The sequence below is a fragment of the Tachypleus tridentatus genome, chromosome 11 (assembly GCF_004210375.1).
Source record: "Tachypleus tridentatus isolate NWPU-2018 chromosome 11, ASM421037v1, whole genome shotgun sequence".
Classification (NCBI taxonomy): Eukaryota; Metazoa; Arthropoda; class Merostomata; order Xiphosura; family Limulidae; genus Tachypleus; species Tachypleus tridentatus.
In genome coordinates, this window is record NC_134835.1 from 41,302,239 (window position 1) to 41,319,482 (window position 17,244).

Below are 17,244 nucleotides of genomic sequence, written 5' to 3' on the forward strand. Positions count from 1 at the left end.
TATAGCTCGTTTCAAGTGGTGTATATTGAGTTACAGTACATAACATCATAAATACAGATTAACAAACGAGCTAATTTAGCATTAAGCCTAAATGTTACCTTCTAGAACATAAGTTGAACAAAGATATATCTGCTGTCTTATGAGATAGTTCCAATGCACTCAAGTTCATCCTGCGTGCGAGATTACTTTGTCGATTCTTATATGTGATTGGTCAGCTATGGTTTGAACATATATCTGATAGTTTTACACTTTCAGACACATTTATTCCTATTTATGCAAGATTCAGGCCACGTTGTGAAGTTTCGCCTATTTCAGTTATATATCAACTATCAAAAGTACCCGGCTTTTTTCGGGCTATAAGGGTGATAGTGTGTGTATTCTAAACTCATTTTAGAATAAAAGTTTACCCTATATACTTTTATTGCTAAATAACATGACGTGAAAGCTGTTGTTGGATTACTAAAACACACTGGTTTTTGTATATCTTAGAAATTGTGAAATAAGAAACCATTTCTTTTCTGTGTGGTTTTTCGCTATCTTGCCTCATTAAAAAATCGCATGTGCGCACACACAAGGATAAAGAATAATATTAAGTTGCATACTCTCAGGGTCCACTTAGTATGGGTGAAAATTTTTAAGTTTCTAGGTTCTTTTCTCTTGGAGCTATGGCGGTCACACATACAGAGACACACAAACTAGCAGACACGATTTGTTACTATTATAGATGTCACTGCTATCAAAATCATTTTTTTTCGTTTATTTAATTTCTATCAGTTTCATTTTTTTAACTTTACCAGTAACAAGTACGGGCATTAATTATTCCTTATATTCTTTTTGTAATAATTTTGCTGTCTTAATACTTATTTCTGTCTCCTTCATTCACCAGCGACAAATTACTACAATAACTTTTCTACGAAGTTGGTTTGCAAGCTTCTCTAATTATAATGATTAAGTGCTAGTTGTTTCACCTGTTCAAATCCTAGAAATAAAACATCAGGTAAATATAACTGCGATTACAACGGAAACGTAATTTGTCTTTAGTTCTAGTTTAAATATTGTCCTTGTAACTAATTTTATATTTCTTGTATGTTCTTGAACACAATATGTTGTTCCTGTTGTAATGTGTTGCAATGCTTCTCTTATGATTATGTTCCTGCAGTGGCTTATTTAAGTAGGATCTAAAGGGGGCTCAACCTCAGGACCTATGATATTGATGGGGACCCACTGATAATTTTATTCTATGTAAAATTACATGGGATGTAGGACCCACACAACCTTAAATCTGCTATTGTATTCCTGTTAAGTTATTTTTTCATAACTGCATTTGTTTATCTATTCAAAAGAAGTGCTGAATAACAACGCTCTTGGATTTTTTTAAATCATTTTTAGATACTTTTGTTTTTTCCCATTCGATTTCACAAAATCTGATAATGAGTTACATGTATGTTAGCTGTCGTGTAGTAACAAGAATTATTGAGTAATTAATTATTGCATGCAGTAAGAAGACTTATTAATCAATTAATTACTACATGTAGTAATGAGACTTGCTCATTACTTAATTACTATATGTAGTAATGAGACTTGTTCATTAGGTATTTACCACATAAGTAATAATACTTATTAATTAATTAATTATTACATTTAGTAGAGACTTATTACTTAATTACTATATATAGTAACGAGACTTGTTCATTAGATATTTACCACATGAGTAATAATACTTATTCATTAATTAATTACTACATGAATAATGAGACTTATCCATTAATTAATTAATATACCTTTTATGAAGAGGACTGATATAGGCTAAGTACCACAAAACTGCTATAAATATTTCATACTGTGAATACATTTTTGATAACTTCAAACAGTAACTGTATTGTATTGGTGTAAAACTCCATATATATTGTTCATATGTGCTACTTGTTCTTGATCAATTATAATGACTTGCACCAATTTTGCTTCATTCCCATGTTCACCTTTTCTGCCCAGGAACATTTGAGGAGTCCCTCAACTGAGCTTAAAATGGGCAGAGTGATACACCTCTCTCTCAACTGCTTTTCACTCACTCACTCAGTTGGTTACTTTGTCTGGCTCTGTGCACACTCAAAACAAAGTCCATCTTCCTCACATCATACCTGTGATATAATCAAATAAAATCAAAATTTTGTTTTTAAAATATTTTAAACTAGTTCTGTAAACATAATTATTTTATACTTTTTAGATAATTATTTGATGTACTGGCTGCTTTCACTTCAAGTAAAGTCCAAAAATCACCTAAACAGTTTATGCTACATTTGTGTTGTACAGTTTCCAAATCTGGCTTCACACAGTGGTTAAATAAAAGAAGAGCAATTGTGTCATTGACAAGTTCAATGATACAGTGTGAGCCCAAAGATCATCCAACTAACTGTTATTTTTGCATTAATATTTCTGGATATTCAGACAAAACTAAACAATACACTAAATATCCAGAGATTGCATCTGTGATGAAACCAGTATCTTATGGGGATGATTTTCTTGTGTCACATCCAGCAGCAAAGTGGGAACTAGAAATTATACTGCAAAAAAGACAATGAATCATCTTTATTTCCTTCATTTAGTAATTTTACCCCTGTGGCATCTCAGCATAAACTGCCTCATCTGATCACACAAGATGAGCTAAATGATCAGATCTGTGACTTGTTTTATACTGAAACAGCATGGGGAACTTTCATTTACGGCAATGGAATTTATCATAAAAGTCTTGCTTCTCACTACAGCATGCAAGATACTTTGTGTTTCTGTACAAATGTTGATGCACTAATTGAAGAATCAAGTACTGAATATACTCTCAAGAAAGAAAACATTTTACCAATACATCTAAAGTTAGTGTGAAAACTGTGCTTTTACATAATGGGAACACTAAGCCATTGGTTCCTGTTATTAATGCTGTGAACATAGTAGAACATGCAGCTTATACCTGAAGCAATCAAATATCCACTACTGCTAAGTCTATAGAGTGAGTATACCAAACACTGTAGCTTTTTTGTCTGTCTGGGATAGCCGATATCATAAAATTCATTTAAAAAAAACGGAATGGCCAGTGAGAGAATTACGTTCCAGGAAAACAGAAAGTTGAGTTCCAACTTTCAGTGAATCATCAAGATATGTTTCTTCCATCACTCCATCTGTCTTATAAGTTTCAAAAAGTTAGTGAAGTAAAAACTAAAAGGTGGTATCTTTGTTGGGCCACAGATTTGGGAAGTGCTGATGAATGGTGATTTTGAAACACTACTCAGTCAGAAAGAACTTACTGCTAGGAAATCACTCAAACTGGTTGTTAAAATTTTCTTAGGAATTTACAGAGATGAAAACTATGTTGTGATGATTAATGATATCCCTGAGAGCAAGAGGAAAACTGGGTCCAAGATGTCACTACAGTTACACTTCTCACACTTTTAATTAAGCTTCTTATCAAATGATCTAGGTGTAGTGAGCAATAATCTTGGTGAGCACTTCCCTTAAGTTATGTCTATAATAGAACAGTAATATCAAGAAAGACAGTGGAATACTGTGATGATGGAAGATTACTCTTGATTCTTATAGCATGAAACTAACAACATACATAAAAGATGCAATAAGTCAGTCAGGAATTTTGTAAAAAGAAATAAAAAAATAATACCATGATGAAAGTTTTAAATATAGCTTAAGTGTATTTTCAGTATATAATTACATGCTGTTTTTGAACATTCTTAAATGCAATTTTCAATAAATAAATAAAGTTATCAGAGAGTGTTAATTTCACAATATATAAGAATATTTAGAATAAACCTAACATAGCTCAAAAACTAGAGGTGATCAGTAATATTCAACAATTTTTAGAATCAGGATCAACAAACTACTCATGAACAGTTGTATTTTTATTGTGGTAGAGAAGCTTCTTTTGTGCACAGTGTAACTTTTAAACATATAATTACTATGACTCAAACACTTATATGCTTTACATATTTCTAAAAAATTACTTTGATTGAATGACTTAAGGATATTTCAACACACAAACAAAAAACATGAATTTTATCTCATAAGTACAACTCAAAGCTGATAGTTAAAACCATATATAACTTCTATTATAAAGAAGCTTACACATGGAACAACCTTAAATATAAAATTTTCAAAATTACTTACAGATCAACCTATACAAAATATATACTTCACGATATTCCTACAAGTACCTATATTCTTAGTTATGCCAACTAACAAGACATGCTTTAACAGATATGAGGTGTTCTTTCATTATAAAAAGCCTAGACACCTAGTTATCATAAAAAAAGGTTAAGGAAAACTATTGTATTTGTGTGCAAGAAAGTATCAATTAATTGTGCAAATATGTGGTAAGCACTGTTAAATATATGAATAAACAAACATTCTGAATTTAAGTGGTTTTCTACTAAATGAAACTAATTATGGCTAAATTAACTAACACATTCATGATTATTAACTTCAAAATGTAAAATAGAAGTTTAATTATAAACATTATACCATAAATTTAAGATTTTATTTCTATCTATCTTAGAAAAATAATATATTGATAATATTTATCTACTTTGTATTCAATGTTTTATTACTCTCACATTACACGTGGAGATGAGAATCTAAGAATGTTTATTTAATTTGAAGCATTGGAACCTATCATCTTGTGAATATGTGCAAATTGTATGCATGTATGATTAACTGACTACAAAACAGACATTCAACTATTATTAAACTCTAGACAGTTAAAACTGATTCATTAATAATTATGGTATTAATACAGAGAATTCTCAGGTTATGTCTAATATATTACAATGATAAAAAACATCTATGGAGAGAAACTTTTTGGTAATAAAATCTACAACTTTTTCCAACTTCTGATCAAAACAAAATACCTATATAGTTCAAATAAAAATTAAACGAGTAATGAATATTATGTACATCTAACATATCACCATACTTATTATGATTAGAAGGTATTGATTCATCTGTCATGGTACCCTCAATGCAAGCAAATTTTTTGCTATAATCCCAAACACAAGATTCAGCTAGCTTAGAAGGTTTAGTTTTGTTCTAAACACATACCTTAAGATAACAATGCAAAATAATCTTCATAAACAAATATATATTTTTATATCAAACAATTTAACCAATACTAAAAATAAACTAACATTAAAGAAAGAAAAAATAAAACATTACTTCATTCACATTCTACAACTATTTATCATCTTACCTTCATTCTTTCTAAATTTGTATTTACACCTGTCAAAGGCTAGTTGAGAAACTAAATAAGACTTAACTTTTAATTGAAAAAATGAAACTTGACATCTTGCAGGACATGTCTTGGAGTAAGACATCAATAGTATCAGGTATCTTAAGGACAACATATAACTAGATAACTAAACATACAACTTTCATCAATAGTATCAGGTATCTTAAGGGCAACATATGACTAGGTAACTAAACATACAACTTTCATCAATAGTATCAGGTATCTTAAGGACAACACATAACTAGGTAACTGAACATACAACTTTCATCAATAGTATCAGGTATCTTAAGGACAACATATAACTAGGTAACTAAACATACAACTTTCATCAATAGTATCAGATATCTTAAGGGCAACATATGACTAGGTAACTAAACATACAACTTTCATCAATAGTATCAGGTATCTTAAGGGCAACATATGACTAGGTAACTAAACATACAACTTTCATCAATAGTATCAGGTATCTTAAGGACAACATATGACTAGGTAACTAAACATACAACTTTCATCAATAGTATCAGGTATCTTAAGGGCAACATATGACTAGGTAACTAAACATACAACTTTCATCAATAGTATCAGGTATCTTAAGGGCAACATATGACTAGGTAACTAAACATACAACTTTCATCAATAGTATCAGATATCTTAAGGGCAACATATGACTAGGTAACTAAACATACAACTTTCATCAATAGTATCAGATATCTTAAGGGCAACATATGACTAGGTAACTAAACATACAACTTTCATCAATAGTATCAGGTATCTTAAGGGCAACATATGACTAGGTAACTAAACATACAACTTTCATCAATAGTATCAGGTATCTTAAGGACAACATATGACTAGGTAACTAAACATACAACTTTCATCAATAGTATCAGGTATCTTAAGGGCAACATATGACTAGGTAACTAAACATACAACTTTCATCAATAGTATCAGGTATCTTAAGGGCAACATATGACTAGGTAACTAAACATACAACTTTCATCAATAGTATCAGATATCTTAAGGGCAACATATGACTAGGTAACTAAACATACAACTTTCATCAATAGTATCAGATATCTTAAGGACAACATATGACTAGGTAACTAAACATACAACTTTCATCAATAGTATCAGGTATCTTAAGGGCAACACATAACTAGGTAACTAAACATACAACTTTCATCAATAGTATCAGGTATCTTAAGGGCAACACATAACTAGGTAACTGAACATACAACTTTCATCAATAGTATCAGGTATCTTAAGGGCAACACATAACTAGGTAACTGAACATACAACTTTCATCAATAGTATCAGGTATCTTAAGGACAACATATAACTAGGTAACTAAACATACAACTTTTCAGGTGGCTATACGTTTTCTTTTTCCTTTCTTAAAAATCAAAACATGCGTAATCATTATTGGAAAGACTTTAACAATTTATAATAAAGCAGTATAATAGTGACATTTTATGGTATAATGTTTATAATTAAACTTCTATTTTACATTTTGAAGTTAATAATCATGAATGTGTTAGTTAATTTAGCCATAATTAGTTTCATTTAGTAGAAAACCACTTAAATTCAGAATGTTTGTTTATTCATATATTTAACAGTGCTTACCACATATTTGCACAATTAATTGATACTTTCTTGCACACAAATACAATAGTTTTCCTTAACCTTTTTTTAAAATTAACTTTGATTACTTTTATGTTCCACTTACTTTTCAAGCAGAACTACAGCACTTGTGGGTTTACCCTTAAATATTTGCTATTTTCTTGTCCATAGTCATGAAAGTAGGTTGCCCAGTCCCATGTCATGAAAAGATCAAGAAGCTATTAGAAAATATAACTACAAAAATTCTGCAAGAGAAATTCCAGTGCACCAAAATAAAGTAAACTGCTATACATATATTAACTAACAAAAATTACAAGAAGAAGGAATTGTACACTATAAGTCAGAAAGTAATAATAAGAAATCAGTTTTAGTGAAACTGATGGACTCTGTGACTAAACTAAAATAATTGGAAGATGTGATATATGTAACTATTTTACTTAGTAGAGTTTCCACAGTTAATACATCTTTAATTATGTTTGTTTTTGAATTTCATGCAATGCTACATGCCCTATCTGCACTAGCCATCCCTAATTTAGAAGTGTAAAACTAGATGGAAGGCAGCTAGCTATCCCTAATTTAACAGTGTAAGACTAGACGGAATTACGTACTTTAAATACTACACATTCACACTTAGACACAACTAGCTATCATCTGGTCTTAATATTAGTAACAGAAGGTGTATTTAATGGCCTAAATATAAGCATTGGGAGTAAAACATTAATATAACAAAGGCTTAGTTGAAACACTACTCCATTGAAACCCTTGATAACTTTTATCTTACTTTTGTCTATACCTCAATGTTAATAAACAACTGAAAAAAATATAAATAAAATGCTATTTAACTTATCGTGGTGCAATAAGTGAGCCTAGGGTATTATTTGTTTTATAATTAAGCTTAAAAATGTACTGTGCAATAACTTACTCTAAGCTCAATAAAGACAAAATATCAATTCTAAATCTAAATAATTTCTGAATTAAATTGTTTTGTTGTATCACCAAAGTTAACAAGAATAAAAAACAAACCAATATGTATATTAAGCATTCAACATAAATACCATAGTTGACCTAACAATATTAATTGGGAGTTTTGTTACTAAACAATGATATAAATTGTAGACCATTACTATTAAAAAAAAGAAGCATGACACAAATTGTTTATTATATATATTAACACCAGAGGGACATTTAGAGTGTTCCTTCTACCACACACATTATACTCTTTAACACTGTAAATACCTGACAGCCATAAAGCTTCTTATTTCTAACGAATGCAACATGTATATCTTCAATGTTTTCAGTTTACTAAAATGTTTAGTTAAAATAAAGTTATTTCAATTTTCAAGTCTATCTCATGCTACGTTTATCATTTTTATAAAGTACTTCATAACTTGTTCTTAATGTTTCATGAAAAATTCAAAATCTTCCTATTAACAGTAAGCAGAGCCAATCTTTATACATATACTCAAAAAGTGATTTACAAAACTGTAACTTTTATCTCTGTATTTCTATAGACTGGTGGAACTTTTAAGCGAATAGGTCTATTCAGATACCAATAACTATTTTGAATCTATTCAATGTTACACAGTATGGCTTTCAAATGCATAACTAAACTTTTGGAAAAGAAATAGCAATAACTAACATACTGAGCAAGAGCAAGAATTTAAACTGAACAAAATACACTATTCATATCAAGCAGGCCAAACTAGCCTAACAATCCTTTGACTGTTTATGTACATGTGAAACTGAATGAGTGCTCAAATCTTTATCAGTACAACATATAACCCAATAAAGGTGACATAAAATATTTTAACCAGATTGACTATTCTTTTTTGGGATAATAAAGAGCAATGATTAGTAGGGCACATTACAAGTACAGATGTTGATGTCATTTATGTCAATAATAACAGAAGACATTCCTGTCATGTTTAGATTTACATAAAAAATGTGTGCATTACATGAAAGATGGCAGTGACAACAGTGTAAAAAATGTTAAAACAGTTTTCACAGAATAGAAAAATAAAAAAATAAAAGTAATGGGAATTACAGAAAATGATAATGTAAAGAAATATATAGGAAACAATACTAATGTATGGAAAATAGAAAAATGAATAAAAATATAGGTGATATTAGTATATAGGAAACAATACTAATATATGGGAAAAAGAAAAATGAATAAAATATAGGTGATATTAATATATAGGAAACAATACTAATATATGTGAAATAGAAATATGAATTAAAATATAGGTGATATTAATAAAAAAAATTACAAAGTTGTTTTGAAATTTTTTAAGAGATGCACAAAGGTCATTAATTCTAGGACTAAGAATGATGTCATACTGTTATAGAATTTAACAATGCTATCCAATAAACATCCTTAATTTCTTTCTAAAAGTGGAAAAGATTCACAAATAACAATGAGCAGTTATGCAGCACAGTGCTTCCTTGTACCTAGAAAAGCATGAGACCTGTGCAAGTAAAACTTTATACAACCTTCCCTAACAATGGCTAGTGACCAATAAAAGCCAGCCTATTAACCTGAGACACACATCCTCTAATACAAAGAAAAAGCAATATGCAACAAAATTCACATAATACATACTTGAAACTCCCTTGAGTTAAAAAAAGAGAAAACAGACCTCCATGATGGTCACTGAATATTAAAACTACTGTATATATAAACCAGTCTCTGTATCAAAAAGACTAATGACTGATTTTCAGCCACGACCACTAAATAAATAGTTCTTTGAGATTTCCAAGAATATGGAAGCAGATTATTAGTCAAAACACAGGATAAAAAGTAATGAGTAACTAGTATCTAGTAGTTAATAAAAAAAAAAGTTCTCATTTAACAATCAGACTGAAGTGACCATACAGGTTACTAACCATGACAGTTCATGAGCATCAGAACTATGGGATGAACTAGACAAATACAAAAACTTGTTCACCATTTACCATTCAGATAACTAGACTAGACTGATGTTTCAGGCAGGTCAATTAGAATGACCAAATACAAAGTTCACCAAAATAATTATAACAGAAGTAAACAATCTGATTAACAATTACTTTGAAATTCTTTTAAAGCCTGTAGAAAGGTCCAGTGATTTAGTCAACAGAAAAAATATTAAAAAGAAAGCAAATAACTTCATGAAGAAATAACAATTCCAAGAATTACGTGACAAAATCAGTCACTCTCATTTACAGCTGTGATAAGACATATAACTGGATTACTCGAAGTTCAAGAGAGCGAAGTCAACAAAAAATGTATCAATTACAAACATATATGTGACATTTATAATCACAAGTACAAATGCCATAAATACATTGACGGATGTCACTGACAATGAATGTAAATCTCGTGTACATATTTAGTTCCCAGATATTCTATGACTGGTCATGTATGTTCTGTAAAGTTTTAATATGTTTATTATTGAATCTCTTTGTTTTTATCATCCAATATATTAATCTGTTACTGAGCATATCTTTAATTCTCATCTGGGTAGACATCTTCATTTGTTGTAAATTTATATTAAACACGTCACATATTAATGAAAAAGACAAATTTCTAGAATAAATACAGCACTGCGTGTTGTTTACTCGCTATTCCGTAAAGCTTTGTTTTGGAATTTCGCACAAAGCTACTCGAGGGCTATCTGTGCTAGCCGTCCCTAATTTAGCAGTGTAAGACTAGAGGGAAGGCAGCTAGTCATCACCACCCACCGCCAACTCTTGGGCTACTCTTTTACCAACGAATAGTGAGATTGACCGTCACATTATACACCCCCACGGCTGGGAGGGCGAGCATGTTTAGCGCGACGCGGGCGCGAACCCGCGACCCTCGGATTACGAGTCGCACGCCTTACGCGCTTGGCCATGCCAGGCCTATTCCGTAAAGCACAAAAAACACGTGATTTCGTAAATAATTTTAATATTTTTGGTTTATGTTCTTTCTCACGCTTCACTTTATTTTCCGTCCAGTCATGTCACATATATTTTTAATTACGATTGTTTGTTTGTTTGTTTTTGAATTCCGCGCAAAACTACACGAGGGCTATCTGCGCTAGCCGTCCCTAAGTTAGCAGTGTAAGACTAGAGGGAAGGCAGCTAGTCATCACCACCCACCGCCAACTCTTGGGCTACTCTTTTACCAACGAATAGTGGGATTGACCGTCACGTTATGATGCCCCCACGGCTGAAAGGGCGAGCATGTTTGGTGTGATGGGGATTAGAACCTGAGACCCTCAGATTACGAGTCGAATGCCTTAACACATCTGGCCATGCCGGGCTTTTGATTACCAAAATTTGCGTTTTTCATATTGCAAAGCTACAAAGGGATATCCGCTGTACCAACCGAGGGGAAATCGAACCCTTAACTTTAGCATTGTAAATCCTTATTTATTATTAATTATGAAAATACATTGAGTTGAAACCTCCTGTGCCTTACGATATAATAGATAAAGAGCAAGATAAGCCATCAACTATATTTGTTAGATTTTGTTTATACCTTACAGGATTTCCAATGTATGAGCTTTCACGAAGAAAAGTAGTTAATAATTTGTTATGAGCCTAAAGTGTCATATCAGGTCAAAAAATTCCCCTAGTGGCCCAGCAAAATGTCTGCGTGCTTCCAATGCTAGAAACCGAGTTTCGATATCCGTGATGGGTAGAGCATAGATAGCCCATGATGTAGTGTTATGCTAAATTCCAAACAAACAGTGCAAAATATTATTTCTTGTCAACAATACTTGAACTACGAACCATCTTATACTTTATTTTAGCATGCGTACAACCTAGTGAAAACTACCAATGTCCTGAAGGACTCATACTGAGACATAACCTGTGTTGTAAGTTGTGCTTTCCTTCAAATAGTTTATATATGTGTGATCAGTATTTATGAATTCTAATTTTTAAATAAATCGAAAAAGGAAAAACTGTTTTGAACAAACTAAGCAGTAAGTTAGTTATTATATACTTCATCCATTATTTTATTTTTAATTGCTAAAGTTAACATTGTTTACATTTCAAGCTTTTTTCTTAGATCCAAGTCAACCAGGAACGGAGGAAGAAACATACGCTCCTTCTCCAAGGAAAAGTCAGTTATGCTACATATAAGATTACGTAAAACGTACCTTTAACGTGAGGCAATATGTGTGGAAAGGTTGGTGACAAAATGTAGTGATGGAAAAATATTACTGTGAGTGACGATGTTTGTGTTGACGCGTGTTGTTCTTTCTTCCCATTAAATTTCTTCAATCCCTTATTCATGAAGGTAAAAAAATGTAGTAATGTGTGAAGACCCGATCTCTTATAATATTCCAGTACATTGTGGACATTATTTTCTATTCTAAATAATAAATATCTTACCATTTCACCACTCATAGTAACTAAGGTAAAACATGATTCACTAAACCACGTCTATCATTCCCACTAATTGACTGTTCACAGTTTGAGCTTTTCTTTTGTCTGAAGTAAGTTTTTGGACCAGTAACTGCATGCCATAAGTATTTTCCTCCTCCTAGTATTGTTGTATTATTTAAACCTTGACTATTTTAGAAAAACTGGTTGACTAGAGCAGAGTTTTACAAAAAGGCTGTCCATGCACTTTACTTTTGAATTGTTACCGATAGTTTTCCAATATATTCTCTTTCGTTTGTAGTTCATATAGACACAAATAACAGATTTCTTTGAATAGTGAAACATATAAACAGTATTCAGTTTACAAATTGCTAGTAAGTCAGTGTCGACAATCATACATCCTTGGAAGTCTGAGAACTCGTTACTTTTGCCTTTTGTCTTGTTACAAATATATATATCTGCTGTAATGGTGATCAGTCACGTGATGCATCAAATGATCATCCTGATTTGATACGAAAACACAGTCAGTGTATTTGGTTGTCATAAGATATGATAAGTAAACATCTTTACTTGGATTATCAAGGATGAAAGTAAATCTAAAGTGATACTTTACACTTCTTTACCTGTACTGTTTTATCCATGTGCATTAAACTTATACGTGTTTGAATAAAGAGTGGAACTTCTTCGATTCCAGTAACTCAGGACGCTGTGGTTATCTTGTTATTTTCACTGTAAGTATACCAAATGAAACGTAGCCTCCTCCAATACTATCATATAACAAAAACAAATTGCACTTGACTAACTTTCTTTTTAACTTGTATTTTTCCATTTCAGCACCATCCATGTTAGAACATACGATTCCATTGGTAACTGCTGCAGTAGGAATACCACTTTTGTTAATTTCTTTAAGTCAAGAACAAAACAGTATTTTTTTATGTTTTGTTGAATAGATCTTCATATAATTTCTATGTTATTAATAGTTGAACCATGTGTGTATATACTTAATAATGAATTTAAATGGGCTGAGAAATAAAAAAAATATCAGTTACTTTCTTTTAACTAGAATGATAAATAATCAAAAGGTTACAAACGCTTGCATTAAAAAGAAATATATAAGGGGAAATTAGCATCATTAGTTTACAATAAAGTGTATTTTAAGTGTGGAGATTCACTTAAAGCTTAAATTGTGGATCACTCTTTACAATATTACAAGTTCTTCTGATGAAAAACATTCCTTGTAAGTATGTTATTGTTCAACCTGTTTTTTATATGTAAATACAATAAGGTACTGTGCGTGTCAGTAGAAATACTTGAAATTGAAACGTGTAAAATATGGGTAACCTAAACTATTACAATTTCGAGTACTTGAGATAAATATAAAAGGCATTTTCATTCTAAAAAGATCTTTAACTAATTAATGATTTCCAGTTTATTTAAATATGGTCTTAAAATTGAAAGTTATCAGCGAGTATAATAATTATTCAATTATCCCTCTTAAGCTATAACATTTTATTCCTGTTTACATTTGTTAACTTTATTTTAAAGAGATGCAACAGGGGTCAACTTGCCATGTCCACCGTGGGGAACTGAACCCGCCTATTTTAATGTTATATGTTCATATACTTACTGACGTTCCACTGGGAGAGAACGTCCCTGTGGTTGTCGTTGTTAAATATTATTATTTCTAGATTATAATTGTATTGCATTTTTAATTGACATAACACTGATGTATAACTAAGAGTCAAATTAAATCATCTATGTTATTTATTAGCGCTTTTCTTTTGTAGTGTCATTATTTGGAAGTGCAATTGTTGTGGATGTAAAACAGTAAAATCAGTGAACACAGAAAACCATACAAATAAAGATGACAGAAAAAAAATTAAATATTCACTTGTACCACAAAAAGATGAAGATCAGTCTGTTAATAGAGACGAGAAGAGAAAATGTAAAAGTGTAAAAGAGAAGAGGGCCAAAAAAGTTCAGAATTTTCATCTTCCTGAAGTAAGTATTGTGATAACAGGAAATGTCATCACATTTCATACCGAGTGTCTGGGACTTACAACGCTAGAAACCGGCTATCGATAGTCGTGGTGGGTAGAGCACAAATAGACGAACATAACAAGAATGTAATATACCTTCAGTCACATATGTTTACTTACTTTCTATACATTTTATGTTGATGTTCTGCGTGAAGTTTAGACACCGTTATAAATATAATGTATTAAGGCTATAAACTTTACACTCTAATCTTCCACCTCATAAGAAACGTTTCAATTTAATGGTATCGATTTTTAGAAGGAAATTGTAGTCGGTTTAAATGGATACTTGATAACTAGCTTCTAGAGACGTTGTGTGTAGATATATACATATTATACAGGTTTCTTCCTTATCATTGCAGCCATCTCAAAACATTTTCGAAATTGTTGTACTCTATTGACCCTGTTTATGAGTCATGTGTTTTCACAGTTACTGACACAGTTACGGATGAATCTTAACTTGGTATAGGTGTACAACAACGACTTTATGCCATGTCGCTTAGCAACAAAAGTATAACCTGATATTCTTGTTAATCTATGTACTCAAAGTATAGAGTGAAATGTATGAACAACAAAATTGTAAAAATTACATATTTTCTACTGTATTAACATTTGGGAAGATATATGAAAGATGCTTCTAATATGACCATTTTAAAACCGTTCCACTTGGATAGAAGCTGTTTCAAATTATGGTTCTAAGCCCGCTACGGGGAAAGGTATCATTATTTTATCTCATGGTTTTCATTGATCTGGTCACATATAAAGGAGACAATTCTTCATGTCGTTAGATAACTTCTCATTAATTATGAAGTTACGTAAATTCCGTCCAGGGGACTAGTACTTGTATATAATAATATTTTCTTCATTACCATTCAAGCCGTCTCCAAACCTTTAATAAATGTTTATTCTATAGATTTATACTGCATGACTCTGTTTATGAGTCATTACCTCGTAAAGTTGGGTTGTACTCATTCCATTTAGTAGTAGAGAGACATATATACGTATGATGTATAATGTGAAGACCTCCATCCTTCATATACTACAATTGCCAATTTAGTAGTGTAAAACTAGAGGGAAGGCAGCTAGTCATCACCACCCACCGCCAACTCCTGAGCTATTCTTTTGCAAACGAATAGTGGGATTGACCGTCACATTATAATGCTCCCACGGATGAAAAGGCGAGCATGTTCGGTGTGACGGGGATTCGAACCCACGACCTTCGGATTACGAGCCGAGCACCTTAACCACCTGGCCATGCCGCGACATTTATATTTGCTTATTTTCTTTTGCTGTTTAACAAACCGGCATCAGCCAAATTTTCTTTGCTTGGATAACTGTAGAACTTTGATGTATCTTATCTGATGTTCAAACACCCCTTTCGTCATGCCAAAATTTTAAACAGCAGAAATTATCTAACAAGTTTATATTTATGCTAGCTAGAAACTTTCTAATTAAAAACACTGGACTCATTTACGCACCACATAGAGTTAAAAATGTATTTTATTTTACTTTTTATGAAGCATCATTATTATCGTGTTTGTATTCTTCTTGCGCTTTAGTTCAAATCGATATTGATGAATTTCGCAGCGCCATCTCGATGTTAAACTGCTTCCAAACAAATATTAAGATATTCGAATTTTAAATACAAAGGACCCATAGATTAAGGACATCTGGTGGAGCTCAGTAATTCGACCGAACACTTATAACTCTAAAAGTCTGGTATTAATGCTCTTGGTGAGCAGACACAGATAGTCCGTTTTGAAGTTTTCTCATAAAAAAAAACCCAACAAAAACAACGTGGAGTGAAATTCTCGATAATTGCAGCAACTAAATTAAAATATACATCACGCAATTTATCATTCTCAAAAGTATAGTTGTTAGTACCATCGTTTTTTTATTTCAATTTCTTTTTTAGTTTGATTAGTTTTGAAATTCTCAAATTTCTAATAACGCTTGTTAGTAATTGTTTACATTTTGTTCTGTTTAGTACTAGAGAAATATTATATTTTCTACAGAGTTTTTCCCCGAAGTAAAGTTGTAAATATTTCGATATGCATAAGATAAACATTCCCTTCCCTTTTTACTTATTAGAAATCAATTTATAGAGTCAATAAGTTTGCTCAAAATTTGGATATTTCAATAAAAGTTATGTTCGAAAACGTATTTTAATTGATATCCACTAAATTTATATAGCCCAGTTATCGGTAGTTTCATTGTATTAATTTCCAAGAGGTAATTTCTATGTAATGTAATTAACATCAACCTATCCTGATTCTTGTTATTTTTAGAAAGAAACAAAGGCGAATGTTTTACCAATAGGAAGGACATTCAAAATAGTCATGCCTCAAATAAAATAACAAACATTATCACGAGTCTTGAAGGATCACATACAAAATATTTTATACCAACACAGCCTCATAAATATCAACCAATAATCTCATATATATCAGAAACTCTGTTAACTGAAAGAAAGAAGGTATCTTCACATTGTAGACGTTACAACAAATTTAAGAAATATAAATCAATGAGACCACCTTACTTCAAAGAACTGCGAGATTTGTTTCACGAAAGGAAATCATCAGAATCAGAGAGTTCCGAGGACTAGAGTAGATAGAAAAATTGAGAAAAGTAAGCTCCTGAAACATATTTAGATCCACAAGAATTTTTTGACTAGTGTTTAACCGAATTAGAAAGCAAGATGCAAGAAAACAATAGAAGAACTTCTATGATCGGACGATTTTCTTCACTAATAATAGACAGTGGAACTCGATTTATGTTTTCTTGTCCCGAATTTTCACAAACGTCACATCGATAAAAAAAATTAAAATATAATCTATGTAAATAGAAAATAAAAAAGTATAAAGTATTTAAAAATTACCTGTTTTATCGCTTTAAAAATCCATGTTTGTTTCAAAGAAAATGATTATTTATTACAGAAGCTTTATAAAT

The 17,244-nt window shown here is 31.3% G+C and overlaps 1 long non-coding RNA gene across 1 annotated transcript; it reads left to right on the forward strand.

Moving 5' to 3' along the window:
• The first annotated feature begins 732 nt into the window (after positions 1–732).
• On the forward strand, positions 733–3,764 carry LOC143232013 (uncharacterized). The gene is made up of 2 exons (XR_013017333.1): positions 733–997; positions 2,225–3,764. It is a non-coding gene; the product is annotated as an uncharacterized LOC143232013 (long non-coding RNA).
• Positions 3,765–17,244: the final 13,480 nt, after the last annotated feature.